The 12,185-nt window shown below is 31.5% G+C and overlaps 1 protein-coding gene across 1 annotated transcript in view; it reads left to right on the forward strand.

Annotated features, from left to right (window-relative positions):
* Nucleotides 1–4,718, forward strand: part of rnft2 (ring finger protein, transmembrane 2) — a 47,941-nt gene extending 43,223 nt beyond the window's left edge. The window contains exon 10 of the mRNA XM_062025226.1: nucleotides 1–4,718. This exon is cut by the window's left edge and continues 2,540 nt beyond it. The gene's annotated coding sequence lies outside the window, so the exon portion shown is untranslated.
* The last annotated feature ends 7,467 nt before the right edge of the window (nucleotides 4,719–12,185 follow it).

Below are 12,185 nucleotides of genomic sequence, written 5' to 3' on the forward strand. Positions count from 1 at the left end.
AATATGAGCTAAATAAAAAACCTGATCACGCTCATGCTAACATGTTAGCGTTAGCATGCTAACGTTGACATGCTAACCGGTAAAATGTGTCAAGTACCAAGTCATGTGACCGTGAAGCATACGCGTGCAATATTAGCCCAAGAAACGATCACGCTCGTGCTAACAAGTTAACGTTAGCATGCTAGCAGTTACCAAATTGTAAGACTCTTAGTTGCATAATTGGTTAAGAATGTTAGCATGCTAATGTTGGCATGCGAACTGGTAAAATGTGTCAAGTGCTAAGTCATGTGACCGTGAAGCATACGCGTGCAATATTAGCTAAAGAAAACTGATCACGCTCGTGCTAACATGTTAGCGTTAGCATGCTAACAGTTACCATGTGTCAGTTACCAAATTGTATGACTCTTGGCTGCAAAATTGGCTAAGAATGTTAGCATGCTAACCGGTAAAATGTGTCAAGTACCAAGTCATGTGACCGTGAAGCATACGCATGCAATATGAGCTAAAGAAAAAACCTGATCACGCTCATGCTAACATGTTAGCGTTAGCATGCTAACGTTGACATGCTAACCGGTAAAATGTGTCAAGTACCAAGTCATGTGACCGTGAAGCATACGCGTGCAATATTAGCCCAAAAAACGATCACGCTCGTGCTAACAAGTTAGCGTTAGCATGCTAACAGTTACCAAATTGTAAGACTCTTACTTGCAAAATTGGTTAAGAATGTTAGCATGCTAATGTTGGCATGCGAACTGGTAAAATGTGTCAAGTACCAAGTCATGTGACCGTGAAGCATACGCGTGCAATATTATCCTAAAAAACTGATCACGCTTGTGCTAACATGTTAGCGTTAGCATGCTAACAGTTACCAAATTGTAAGACTCTCAGTTGCATAATTGGTTAAGAATGTTAGCATGCTAATGTTGGCATGCGAACTGGTAAAATGTGTCAAGTGCTAAGTCATGTGACCGTGAAGCATACGCGTGCAATATTAGCTAAAGAAAACTGATCACGCTCGTGCTAACATGTTAGCGTTAGCATGCTAACAGTTACCATGTGTCAGTTACCAAATTGTATGACTCTTGGCTGCAAAATTGGCTAAGAATGTTAGCATGCTAACCGGTAAAATGTGTCAAGTACCAAGTCATGTGACCGTGAAGCATACGCGTGCAATATTAGCCCAAAAAACGATCACGCTCGTGCTAACAAGTTAGCGTTAGCATGCTAGCAGTTACCAAATTGTAAGACTCTTAGTTGCAAAATTGGCTAAGAATGTTAGCATGCTAATGTTGGCATGCGAACTGGTAAAATGTGTCAAGTACCAAGTCATGTGACCGTGAAGCATACGCGTGCAATATTAGCTAAAGAAAACTGATCACGCTCGTGCTAACATGTTAGCGTTAGCATGCTAACAGTTACCATGTGTCAGTTACCAAATTGTATGACTCTTGGCTGCAAAATTGGCTAAGAATGTTAGCATGCTAACCGGTAAAATGTGTCAAGTACCAAGTCATGTGACCGTGAAGCATACGCGTGCAATATGAGCTAAATAAAAAACCTGATCACGCTCATGCTAACATGTTAGCATTAGCATGCTAACATTGACATGCTAACCGGTAAAATGTGTCGAGTACCAAGTCATGTGACCGTGAAGCATACGCATGCAATATTATCCTAAAAAACTGATCACGCTTGTGCTAACATGTTAGCGTTAGCATGCTAACAGTTACCAAATTGTATGACTCCTGGCTGCAAAATTGGTTAAGAGTGTTAGCATGCTAACCAGTAAAATGTGTCAAATACCAAGTCATATGACCGTGAAGCATACACATGCAACATTATCCCAAAAACTGATCACGCTCGTGCTAACATGTTAGCGTTAGCATGCTAACAGTTACCAAGTTATGACTCTTAGCAGCAAAATTGGCTAAAATAGTTAACACTTGTGGACTACCAAGTCATATGACCGTGAAGCATACACATGCAAAATTAGCCAAAAAACTGGTCACACTTAAGCTATCACGTTAGCCTTGACATGCTAACAGTTACCAACTTATGACTCTTGGCTGCAAAATCGGTTAAAAAAAGTTACCATTGTTCTCCTTTCCCAACTTTTCACGCTACAAAACAAGTATCAAATAATTCTAGTTGCATATTAAGTCTCCAAGGCAGACGCGAAAGTGTCCAGTAACAGACGTGTCCGCATCATTCAACTTGAGCGTAACTTCATGAATTACTGTGACTAATGACAAGTTACTATTATTTGTATATTATTCAATAAATGATTAAATTTATTTCAATAAATGATAGCATTGATTTGATGTGACAATAACCACTCCACTTCAACTTAAAGACAGCATAAGTCCATTCCATATGGTTAATAATAAATAGGTGAGTGTTTTTCATGCTTACCATTGTTCTCCTTTCCCAACTTTTCACGCTACAAAACAAGTTTTAAATAGTTCTAGTTGCATATTAAGTCTCCAAGGCAGACGCGAAAGTGTCCAGTAACAAACGTGTCCGCATCATTCAACTCGAGCGTAACTTCATGAGTTACTGTGACTAATTACAAGTTACCATTACTTATATATTATTCAATAAGTTGTATTATTTATTTGATGTGCCAATTACCACCCCACTTCAACTTAAAGACAGCATAAGTCCATTCCATGTGGTTAATAATAAATAGGGGAGTGTTTTTCATGCTTACCATTGTTCTCCTTTCCCAACTTTTCACACTAAAAAAAAACAGGTATCAAATAATCATGGTTGCATATTAAGTCTCCAAGGTAGACGCGAAAGTGTCCAGTAACAAACGTGTCCGCATCATCCAACTCGAGCGTAACTTCATGAGTTACCGTGACTAATTACAAGTTACCATTACTTATATATTGTTCAATAAGTTGTATTATTTATTTGATGTGACAATTACCACCCCACTTCAACTTAAAGACAGCATAAGTCCATTCCATGTGGTTAATAATAAATAGGGGAGTGTTTTTCATGCTTACCATTGTTCTCCTTTCCCAACTTTTCACACTAAAAAAAAACAGGTATCAAATAATCATGGTTGCATATTAAGTCTCCAAGGCAGACGCGAAAGTGTCCAGTAACAAACGTGTCCGCATCATTCAACTCGAGCGTAACTTCATGAGTTACTGTGACTAATTACAAGTTACTATTATTTATATATTATTCAATAAGTTGCATTATTTATTTGATGTGACAATTACCACCCCACTTCAACTTAAAGACAGCATAAGTCCATTCCATGTGGTTAATAATAAATAGGGGAGTGTTTTTCATGCTTACCATTGTTCTCCTTTCCCAACTTTTCACACTAAAAAAAAACAGGTATCAAATAATCATGGTTGCATATTAAGTCTCCAAGGCAGACGCGAAAGTGTCCAGTAACAAACGTGTCCGCATCATTCAACTCGAGCGTAGCTTCATGAGTTACTGTGACTAATTACAAGTTACCATTACTTATATATTATTCAATAAGTTGCATTATTTATTTGATGTGACAATTACCACCCCACGTCAACTTAAAGACAGCATAAGTCCATTCCATGTGGTTAATAATAAATAGGGGAGTGTTTTTCATGCTTACCATTGTTCTCCTTTCCCAACTTTTCACGCTACAAAACAAGTTTTAAATAGTTCTAGTTGCATATTAAGTCTCCAAGGCAGACGCGAAAGTGTCCAGTAACAAACGTGTCCGCATCATCCAACTCGAGCGTAACTTCATGAGTTACTGTGACTAATTACAAGTTACCATTACTTATATATTGTTCAATAAGTTGCATTATTTATTTGATGTGACAATTACCACTCCACTTCAACTTAAAGACAGCATAAGTCCATTCCATGTGGTTAATAATCAATAGGGGAGTGTTTTTCATGCTTACCATTGTTCTCCTTTCCCAACTTTTCACACTAAAAAAAAACAGGTATCCAATAATCATGGTTGCATATTAAGTCTCCAAGGCAGACGCGAAAGTGTCCAGTAACAAACGTGTCCGCATCATCCAACTCGAGCGTAACTTCATGAGTTATCGTGACAAGTGTCTATTATTCACACATCACTCAATAAATCCCCACTTTTCACGCTACAAAACGGTACGAGTGCGTCTGTACGATCCCTGCTGATATCGCATCAATGTCAATATCGCACACGCCTACCTGAGATACTTTGGCGAGCGCTCGTGCACGTGCACGTGCAGCCTGACTCGACGACATGTTGTCAGCGGCTGACTCACTTTGACTTCCAAATGGAAACATTAGTAATATTCCACGGTGACTCCATGGTCTGCTCTACCGCGTGTCCATCCATAACGTGTCAACACTTGTAAGGTGTGACGCACGGTCACATTAAAGCACATCAACACCCGGATCTTTTTTTAATAAACAAACTGAGTAGAAGTACCCCTTTACTTCACTTGAAATACAAATACACACATTAACATCCGTACTATTACAATACATGTAACTTGTGTATAAATAGTAGAAATAAGAATACACATATTTACTTTATTATACATAGTATAAATATACATACACAATAACATGAGTATAAATACTATCAATGGAAGTACACACATTCAAACGTCAGTATAAATACACTTATTAGCTTGAGTATAAATAGTATACATAGAAGTACACATATTAACTTCAGTGTAAATACAAACATGAACTTCAGTATCAATAGAAGTACACATATTAAAACCTCAGTATAAATACACATCAATGTCAGTATAAATAATATCAACAGAAATACACACATTAAAACTTTAAAACTTGAGTATAAATACACATTAAAACTTGAGTATAAATACACTTATTTAAAACTTGAGTATAAATACACATATTAAAACTTGAGTATAAATACACATATTAAAACTTGAGTATAAATACATATATTAAAACTTGAGTATAAATACACATATTAAAACTTCAGTATAAATACACATATTAAAACTTGAGTATAAATACACTTATTAAAACTTGAGTATAAATACACATATTAAAACTTGAGTTTAAATACACATATTAAAACTTGAGTATAAATACACATATTAAAACTTGAGTACAAATACACATATGAAAAGTATAAGTATAAATACACATATTAAAACTTCAGTATAAATACACATATTAAAAGTATAAGTATAAATACACATATGAAAAGTATAAGTATAACTACACATATTAAAAGTATAAGTATAAATACACATATGAAAAGTGTAAGTATAAATACACACATGAAAAGTGTAAGTATAAATACACATATTAAAAGTATAAGTATAAATACACATAATAAAAGTATAAGTATAAATACACATTAAAAGTATAAGTATAAATACACATAATAAAAGTATAAGTATAAATACACATATGAAAAGTATAAGTATAAATACACATATTAAAACCCAAGTATAAATACATCTATTAAAAGTATAAGTATAAATACACATAATAAAAGTATAAGTATAAATACACATATGAAAAGTATAAGTATAAATACACATATTTAAACCCAAGTATAAATACATCTATTAAAAGTATAAGTATAAATACACATATTAAAAGTATAAGTATAAATACACATATTAAAACCCAAGTATAAATACACATATTAAAAGTATAAGTATAAATACACATAACAAAAGCATAAGTATAAATACACATATTAAAAGTATAAGTATAAATACACATAATAAAAGTATAAGTATAAATACACATATTAAAAGTATAAGTATAAATACACATATTAAAACCCAAGTATAAATACACCTATTAAAAGTATAAGTATAAATACACATAATAAAACTTAGGTATAAATACATATATTAAAAGTATAAGTATAAACACACATATTAAAACTTGAGTATAAATACACATAATAAAATGTAGGTATAAATACACATAATAAAAGTATAAATACACATAATAAAAGTATATCTACACATAATAAAAGTATAACTACACATATTAAAACTCAAGTATACATACACATATTAAAAGCACAAGTATAAATACACATATGAAAAGTATAAGTATAAATACACATATTAAAAGTATAAGTATAAATACACATATATTAAAACCCAAGTATAAATACACCTATTAAAAGTATAAGTATAAATACACATAATAAAACTTAGGTATAAATACATATATTAAAATTATAAGTATAAACACACATATTAAAACTTGAGTATAAATACACATAATAAAATGTAGGTATAAATACACATAATAAAAGTATAAATACACATAATAAAAGTACAAATACACATATTAAAACTCAAGTATGAATACACATATTAAAAGCACAAGTATAAATACACATTGAAACTCAAGTATACATACACATAATGAAAGTATAAGTATAAATAGACATAATAAAACTTAGGTATAAATACATATATTAAAAGTATAAACACACATATTAAAACTTGAGTGTAAATACACATATTAAAAGCACAAATATATATACACATAATGAAAGTATAAGTATAAATACACATAATAAAACTTAGGTATAAATACACATTAAAAGTATAAGTATAAATACACATATTAAAAGCACAAATATATATACACATAATGAAAGTATAAGTATAAATACACATAATAAAACTTAGGTATAAATACACATTAAAAGTATAAGTATAAATACACATATTATATAAAAAGTGCTGCTGTTGTTCTGCACGTGCAGACATCAAAGTACTAAAGTCTAATAAATATTTGATGATGACAAACATGAAAATATTGACATGAAGTTAATATTTATGTACAATATTACTAGTCCGTGTAATAATACACACTTTATGATGAGAATATTGCATATTTGTGTAGAATATTAGTGTCAAGTCTTGCCTGCACTGCCACCTGCTGGTCGGATGATGTCAGTGCACAACCAGAAGGGGAAAAGTGCTGAGTCATCAAGTGGAGGTCAAAATGTAATATTTGTAGTATTTGTTGTTACAATGACAAAGTACTTGGACCAGTGCAGCAATATTTGTAGTATTTGTTGTTACAATGACAAAGTACTTGGACCAGTGCAGTAATATTTGTAGTATTTGTTGTTACAATGACAAAGTACTTGGACCAGTGCAGTAATATTTGTAGTATTTGTTGTTACAATGACAAAGTACTTGGACCAGTGCAGCAATATTTGTAGTATTTGTTGTTACAATGACAAAGTACTTGGACCAGTGCAGCAATATTTGTAGTATTTGTTGTTACAATGACAAAGTACTTGGACCAGTGCAGCAATATTTGTAGTATTTGTTGTTACAATGACAAAGTACTTGGACCAGTGCAGCAATATTTGTAGTATTTGTTGTTACAATGACAAAGTACTTGGACCAGTGCAGTAATATTTGTAGTATTTGTTGTTACAATGACAAAGTACTTGGACCAGTGCAGTAATATTTGTAGTATTTGTTGTTACAATGACAAAGTACTTGGACCAGTGCAGCAATATTGTGTACACATGAGTCATGTCATGTTGCCTAAATGTTTTTTTTGTTCAACTTTTTTCTGTGAGTTTGACACTTTTGGAACATTCAAACAATTTTGCGGCGTCACTTTTATTGCGTTTTTTTTTTTTCAAAATATGTTAAAAAAAAAAAAAAGTGCTCACAATTCCTCACAGTTTGACCGTAAAGCCGGAAACTACTCCATTTGATTCCAATCCTGCTTCTTGCAACATATTTAATATATTGAATTGTTTTTTTGTTTTTGTTTTTTTTCAATGTTGTGAGTATAATGAAAAAATATTGATCCTAACCAGACCGCATGGAACTTTAAATACGCGGACATAGTTCCCGCACGGACAGTATAATGCGGCGCACATGGGAGCTATTAGGCAAAAAACAAGCATCATTGTTTTGTTTATTTCAGCTATTTTCCCTAAAACACCCGAACTCATCGATAAATTACTAAAATAATCGATCAGCCCCAATGAATTATGATCAAAAATTTAAAATTTTTTTATTTTTTCATGAGCTCCTCTTGGCTGCTGACGTCTTCCTAAAAATTGCTCCTTTCACAATCGTAATAAATTATTGTCGCAATTCAGTCGATTTATTTTACTGGCATTTTTTGATAATATCAGTTACAATTTTAAAATGTAACTTAGTGACTTATAAAATGCTAACGCCTTTTTCAGTGAGTAATCAGATTACTTTTTCACATCTTATAAGTCCACTTTTCTAATATTATTCATGTGGAATATTTGTCATTTATTATTTTATTTATTCATCTTATTCTCCAACTATAAAAAAAAAAAAAAAATATATATATATATATATATATATATATATATATATATATATAGCATTAATAAATAGGATTTCCTTCATTTTCCAGTCTTCAAGGTAACTGAAAGTCTGTCAAAGCATGCAGCGGCCATTTTGACAAATTTTATTTTGCATTAAAAAAAAACAACGCTAAACAGACATTTTATTTAAATATAAATATAAATATATTTAAAAACGTACAATCGTTTCTACAGTGCGTTACTATTATTTTGACAGTAAAACTGGTGGCCAAGCTGCCAGATTTTTACCTTAAAATCTATGTTTGTTGTTTTTACAGTGCATCGCTGTAAATCTAAAACAGTACTACTTTTATTTCTGGCAACTGAACTGCCAGCTTTTTACCGTAAAATCTACTGTAAATTTTCCACAGTCAGTTACTGTAAATGGAAGAACTGTAGGACTGTAAAAATCTACAGTCGTTTTTACAGTGCATTACTGTAAAAAAAAAAAAAAAGTTACTACTGTTATTTTTACAGTAAAATTCTGGTGACTGAGCTGACAGGTTTTTTTTTTAATTATTTTACTGTAAAATTCTGGCGACGGACCTAGTTTTTTTTACTGTAAAATCTACAGTTGTTTTTACAGTGCATTACTGTAAAAAAAAGTTACTACTATTTTTTTTATTATTATTATTTTCCTGTAAAATTCTGGCGACTGACCTTTTTTTTTTTTTACTGTAAAAGCTACAGTCGTTTTTACAGTGCATTACTGTACATTTAAAAATTGTACCGCTGTTATTTTATAGTAAAATTTTGGTGACTGAGCTGCCAGTTTTTTTTTTTATTATTATTTCACTGTAAAATAAACGTTACTACTCTTATTTTACTGTAAAATTCTGGAAACTTAGCTGCCAGTTGTTGTTTTTTTACCGTAAAATTTATGGTCCTTGTTAACAGTACTACGTTTATTTTGATGTGTACATTTCTGTCAACTGAACTGCCAGCTTTTTACCGTAAAATCTACTGTAAATGTTCCACAGTCAGTTACTGTAAATGGAAGAACTGTAGGACTGTAAAAATCTACAGTCGTTTTTACAGTGCATTACTGTAAAAATAAAAAAAAGTTACTACTGTTATTTTTACAGTAAAATTCTGGTGACTGAGCTGACAGTTTTTTTGTTTTATTTTACTGTAAAATTCTGGCGACGGACCTAGTTTTTTTACTGTAAAATCTACAGTTGTTTTTACAGTGCATTACTGTAAAAAAAAAGTTACTACTGTTTTTTTTATTATTATTATTTTCCTGTAAAATTCTGGCGACTGACCTATTTTTTTTTTTACTGTAAAAGCTACAATCATTTTTACAGTGCATTACTGTAAATTTAAAAATTGTACCGCTGTTATTTTATAGTAAAATTTTGGTGACTGAGCTGCCAGGTTTTTTTAAATTATTATTTTACTGTAAAATAAACGTTACTACTCTTATTTTACTGTAAAATTCTGGAAACTTAGCTGCCAGTTGTTATTTTTTTACCGTAAAATGTATGGTCCTTGTTAACAGTACTACTTTTATTTTGATGTGTACATTTTTGGCAACTGAACTGCCAGCTTTTTACCGTAAAATCTACTGTAAATTTTCCACAGTCAGTTACTGTAAATGGAAGAACTGTAGGACTGTAAAAATCTACAGTCGTTTTTACAGTGCATTACTGTAAAAAAAAAAAAAGGTACTACTGTTATTTCTACAGTAAAATTCTGGTGACTGAGCTGACAGTTTTTTTTATTATTATTTTACTGTAAAATTCTGGCGACTGACCTAGTTTTTTTTTACTGTAAAATCTACAGTTGTTTTTACAGTGCATTACTGTAAAAAAAAAGTTACTACTATTTTTTTTATTATTTTTATTTTCCTGTAAAATTCTGGCGACTGACCTATTTTTTTTTTTACTGTAAAAGCTACAGTCGTTTTTACAGTGCATTACTGTAAATTTAAAAATTGTACCGCTGTTATTTTATAGTAAAATTTTGGTGACTGAGCTGCCAGTTTTTTTTTTAAATTATTATTTTACTGTAAAATAAACGTTACTACTCTTATTTTACTGTAAAATTCTGGAAACTTAGCTGCCAGTTGTTGTTTTTTTACCGTAAAATGTATGGTCCTTGTTAACAGTACTACTTTTATTTTGATGTGTACATTTCTGGCAACTGAACTGCCAGCTTTTTTACTATAAAATCTACTGTACATTGTCCACAGTCAGTTACTGTAAATGGAAGAACTGTAGGACTGTAAAAATCCACAGTTGTTTTTACAGTGCATTACTGTAAAAAAAAAAAAGGTACTACTGTTATTTCTACAGTAAAATTCTGGTGACTGAGCTGACAGTTTTTTTTATTATTATTTTACTGTAAATTTCTGGCGACGGACCTAGTTTTTTTTTACTGTAAAATCTACAGTTGTTTTTACAGTGCATTACTGTAAAAAAAAAGTTACTACTATTTTTTTTATTATTTTTATTTTCCTGTAAAATTCTGGCGACTGACCTATTTTTTTTTTTACTGTAAAAGCTACAGTCGTTTTTACAGTGCATTACTGTAAATTTAAAAATTGTACCGCTGTTATTTTATAGTAAAATTTTGGTGACTGAGCTGCCAGTTTTTTTTAAAATTATTATTTTACTGTAAAATAAACGTTACTACTGTTATTTTACTGTAAAATTCTGGAAACTTAGCTGCCAGTTGTTGTTTTTTTACCGTAAAATTTATGGTCCTTGTTAACAGTACTACTTTTATTTTGATGTGTACATTTCTGGCAACTGAATTGCCAGCTTTTTACCGTAAAATCTACTGAAAATTGTCCACAGTCCATCCATTTTCTACCGCTTGTCCCTTTTACTGTAAATGGAAGAACGGTAGCACTGTAAAATCCACGGTCGTTTTTACAGTGCATTACTGTAAAATAAATGTTACTACTGTTATTTTTACAGTAAAATTCTGGTGACTGAGCTGCCAGTTTTTTTTATTATTTTACTGTAAAATAAACGTTACTACTCTTATTTTACTGTAAAATTCTGGAAACTTAGCTGCCAGTTGTTGTTTTTTTACCGTAAAATGTATGGTCCTTGTTAACAGTACTACTTTTATTTTGATGTGTACATTTCTGGCAACTGAATTGCCAGCTTTTTACCGTAAAATCTACTGAAAATTGTCCACAGTCCATCCATTTTCTACCGCTTGTCCCTTTTACTGTAAATGGAAGAACGGTAGCACTGTAAAATCCACGGTCGTTTTTACAGTGCATTACTGTAAAATAAATGTTACTACTGTTATTTTTACAGTAAAATTCTGGTGACTGAGCTGCCAGTTTTTTTTATTATTTTACTGTAAAATAAACGTTACTACTCTTATTTTACTGTAAAATTCTGGAAACTTAGCTGCCAGTTGTTGTTTTTTTACCGTAAAATTTATGGTCCTTGTTAACAGTACTACTTTTATTTTGATGTGTACATTTCTGGCAACTGAACTGCCAGCTTTTTTACTATAAAATCTACTGTAAATTGTCCACAGTCCATCCATTTTCTACCGCTTGTCCCTTTTACTGTAAATGGAAGAGCGGTAGGACTGTAAAACCCACGGTCGTTTTTACAGTGCATTGCTGTAAAATAAATGTTACTACTGTTATTTTTACAGTAAAATTCTGGTGACTGAGCAGACAGTTTTTTTTGTTTTTATTTTACTGGAAAATTCTGGCGACTGACCTAGTTGTTTTTTTTTAACTGTAAAATGTACAGTTGTTTTTACAGTGCATTACTGTAAATTTAAAAAATTGTACCGCTGTTATTTTTACAGTAAAATTCTGGTGACTGAGCTGCCCTTTTCAAAAAAATATATTTTACTGTAAAACAAACGTTAC

This window comes from Entelurus aequoreus, linkage group LG17, assembly GCF_033978785.1.
Source record: "Entelurus aequoreus isolate RoL-2023_Sb linkage group LG17, RoL_Eaeq_v1.1, whole genome shotgun sequence".
Lineage (NCBI taxonomy): Eukaryota > Metazoa > Chordata > Actinopteri > Syngnathiformes > Syngnathidae > Entelurus > Entelurus aequoreus.